Below are 3,950 nucleotides of genomic sequence, written 5' to 3'. Positions count from 1 at the left end.
TGCCCTAGAAACTGAACTTGAAACAGACCCTGACTGTGGTGGGTCGGCCCGAACTGGAATGTCGAATTGCAGGCAATTAAAGTGAACTAGCAATGAAATGAAGGGGCTGAGTGCTCGTCATTCTATGGGGCCGGAGCGAGAGTTTACCAGTGAAAAAGAGTTAGAATAGTCTTGCTTTCAACCGGCAAATAAGAAGGTGTGTTTCCGCCCTACCTACTAGTAGAATAAGAGGATGAGACATCTCATCCATCTACGGAAGAAAGAAGAGGTTTGAGTAAACCCTTCGCCACCTTGAAACCTTCACTTGGAGTCGAACTAGGGCATTGAAAAGGAGAGGCTTATACGACCAAGAGACTAACTGGTGCAGTCACGATAGAATAGGAATAGGAATGGCAATGTTCGAATGGAAGGTGTAAAGAGCGAGCCTTCTTCCCGAGGGTGCTGCTCTTCACCTTTTATCCATGAAGGGATTTTCTCTTTAGGTTTCAACCAGTGTGACAGAGTATTGTCTAGTTGCAGCCTCGCAGTTAGAAGAGTTCGATCCTTGCTCGTTAGGCGCTGCAGGGCTTGCATCTCTATCCTTATTGAGGTCTTCCTTGGCCCTGTGCTGTTTGACCTGGTAATCTGTACTTGGAACTGTGCTTCTTGCCGATTGGCGTGAGGCTGACCCGGTGCTACTGTCCTATCACGCTGCCCAACCACCACTGGTCTTGACCGACCAACTTGATTCGATTCTAGGGCAATTTCTATTTAACAAAACCTTGCGTTTCAACCACCTCATGGGAATAGCTGGCCTGTACGGAAAACTCTTATTGTGCGTGTACTCGCTCGTTAGAAACAAGCAACGGCCCTATCGCGAAAGCGGTGCCCTTGTAAGAAAAAATATAGGTACATGAACTGTTTTATCGTATAGTTCAGTAGTAGCTTGTGAGCTACCTGTCCACTGAAGGTAAGGAAAGAAGGGAAATGGAAATACAGACTCTTACTATTAGATAGATAGGTGCCGGCTTACAGCTTGAAATCCATGAGTGACATCCAGCCCCAGGTTCACACTCAATCGGCGATGAAAAGCCTCATTTGCCGCACTCGCCTGCTTCTCCTCTCCCTTACAGGGTTCGCTCCTTCGCCCTATCGGTTGAGTCGTTGCGTTCGGTCCCTCACCCTCACTCCGCTCGCCTTACTTCACTTGGCGGCTTGGAAGCTAGGTTAGTTGAATCCGGACGTGGCCCCTTTCGACATGGCTCTCAGTCGGCGAAGCCTATGCTGCTACTAAAAATATTCTATAGGATCGCACACGTGTACCTTACTATTTGAGTCCAAGAAAATAATCTTTCTAAAACACAGAAGGGGATCATCACCCGGTCCAATAGACACGATCTTTCCAGCCAGACTGAGTTCTTCCAATAGCGCATATCCAGCTTTATCGTCGAAGATTACTTCATCATTTCCTCTAGTCGAAATAAAAACTTCATTGATGAATCTAGAAAATGCAATCCCAGGAAACCTTTTGGGAAACTCACGATCGAAGATGTCCATTAAGACTATATTGAATAATACCCTCGTGATTTCACCCACTGGTGGTATACCCTTGCTTATATCAGACCTATTCTTTCCATCATCATCAATGATAGGGAGAAAAAGTAAAGATGAAATTAGTTTATAAACTGAACCATCTCCAACAAAAGGCTTAACCTTATCTAAAATAAGACTGATTGGAATTATCCTTAATTAATCCTTTAAGTCAAGCTTGTACAGTCTATCCACCTTTCCCATTTGTTGAAGACCGTAATAAAAGGAATCATCCAGATTTTCTAATCGGTAACCATCTTTTGGCAAGCGACCATGAGAAAGACGAAATAACATTAGGGATAATCCCATTAACACCAATACATCCTCTTTTTCAGGCATAACCACATAAATAATATCTGAATCAGAGCCAGTTCCAAGCATGATATCGGGACAATCAGGTAGCGTATCATTTAAAAACCGAATAAGATCCGCCTTCTTTATGTACATAACTTGTAGCGGAGATAGAACGTATAAACCAGAAACCACTTTTTGTTGAATAACAGCTAATCGGTAACGAGACATACTAAAAATATTATCCGTCAAATCTTTATAGATAAAGTCAATATCAGCAGACAGCTGCACAAGTGAACATTCAACAGTACACAAATTTCTAGTTAAAATAATGGTAGGGGAAGGAAGAAAAAGAAAAGACGAACTATAAACTCTACTACTCTTTAAAAGTGTGCTAAATCCAATCATAATCATCCTATTACTGTTCATTAATTGCACTAGAAAAGTCTGGAACAATACCCACCGCAAGAAAGATAGCAACCATCAAACCTAAACCTACTGCTTTAAGCACAGGGCCGCTAGCTGGGATTGTGATCCCCGCAAAAGGATTCTCATCCCGCAAGGCCGACTCCACCGACGCAGAAACGTCGCGACTCTCCACAAAACTAATCCTCTGAAAGCCAGGAGCCTTATGTTCCATATGGAAAAAGGGGTCATACGAGTCAAAAGGGGTGAACGTGCCCCCCACGGGGGGTTGATCGCAAGAGCCAGGCGCAAACGCGAACCAGACAGTACAACCAATGCCCATGCAGACCAGAACCAGGAAACGCCCATAAAAGCCGTTGGAATACGTAATGACCTCAACTATGAGTTTAGTAAACTTCTCGTTGACCAAACCGCGTAACCCAGCCCCGGAACTGCTCCAAGTAAACAACAATTTTAACGGAAGAGCTCCTTTATTTAAAGACAAACCAAGAGAATTACTCAAAAAAGACAACCTATCAAAGGATCTCGGTAACTGCAGTTCATTATGTAAGAACCGATCCTGACCCGGCAGAAAGCGAAAACTAAAACACATACGTAGGTTATCCGACTGGAATCTAAATGATTCCAGAAAATGGCGAGGGAGCTCTAGAAATGGAGCTCGTAGCTGCTCAATAATAGACTGGCTCAAAGTGAGCATTCATCTGAATGTTCTGTGTATGTTCCTGAGGCGAGGCAAGAGGCCCTTAGGGGTATTCTCTCACCTCGGGTTCTTTGTTAGAACTTATGCTAGCAACAAAGACACGATGCCTGGGAGAAACAAATATGTATGAAAAAAAGTCAACTATTTCTGCAGGCAGCCTATCAAATCAGATCACGTATTCTATGATATGTCGTTCCGTCATGTACATGTATTCGGTCTGAGATTTGGATGTTCCTGCTCGTGCCCGGAGAGAGAATGGGCACGACCTCCCCTCTCCCCGTTCCACCGCCCAAAACAGGCCGGCCGTTCTAAGTTCCGGGGTTGGGTCGGAGAGGACCAGACCAAATCGGCTGGATCTGTGGAATCTGAACGGATCAGATCCAATCGGATCTAATCGTAGCTTCGGGTTCAGGTGCCGTACCGCGGCCGGTGAGCAACTAAACTATCTCCTGAATCGTCTGAATCCGGGGAAGCTTCGGGTTCAGGTACCGTACCGCGGCCGGACCGGAAAGGAGGGGGACAGCGAACCTCCTGCCAAGAGGCCAAGGTAGCTTGCTTACTCTCAGCCACTTGTTAGAAGGAAGTGCAGCTTGATTGGCGGGGGGAATCAACGGGAAGGAAAGATTGTAGATTATTCGATTCTATTTCTTCCTTTGGTAAGGATTGGTCGGTGATGTGATTGGAATTCGTCTTTTCTTTGTTTGTATCACCGAGACACCCGAAGGGCCGGCCATATGTACCGTTTTCGGGAGACCCGGCCCATTCAAATCCAAATAGAACGAGCACCTACGACTAAGGGGAATGGAATGTCGACCACAGGGTGAGATGATCTTAGAATACGAGGGCGAGTGACTGGTCAAGTCATGAAACTTAGTCATTTTGGTCAACATGGCTGCAAGTGGACTGGGTTTATGTGTTTGAACTGACTATGACCAAAGTCGTGGCTACTTCAACCAAAAAAAGG

Source organism: Tasmannia lanceolata, unplaced genomic scaffold (genome assembly GCF_043159265.1).
Source record: "Tasmannia lanceolata isolate RefF3 unplaced genomic scaffold, GAP_Taslan_0.1 ptg000572l, whole genome shotgun sequence".
In the NCBI taxonomy this organism is placed as follows: Eukaryota; Viridiplantae; Streptophyta; class Magnoliopsida; order Canellales; family Winteraceae; genus Tasmannia; species Tasmannia lanceolata.
Note: the sequence above shows the minus strand (reverse complement) of the source record.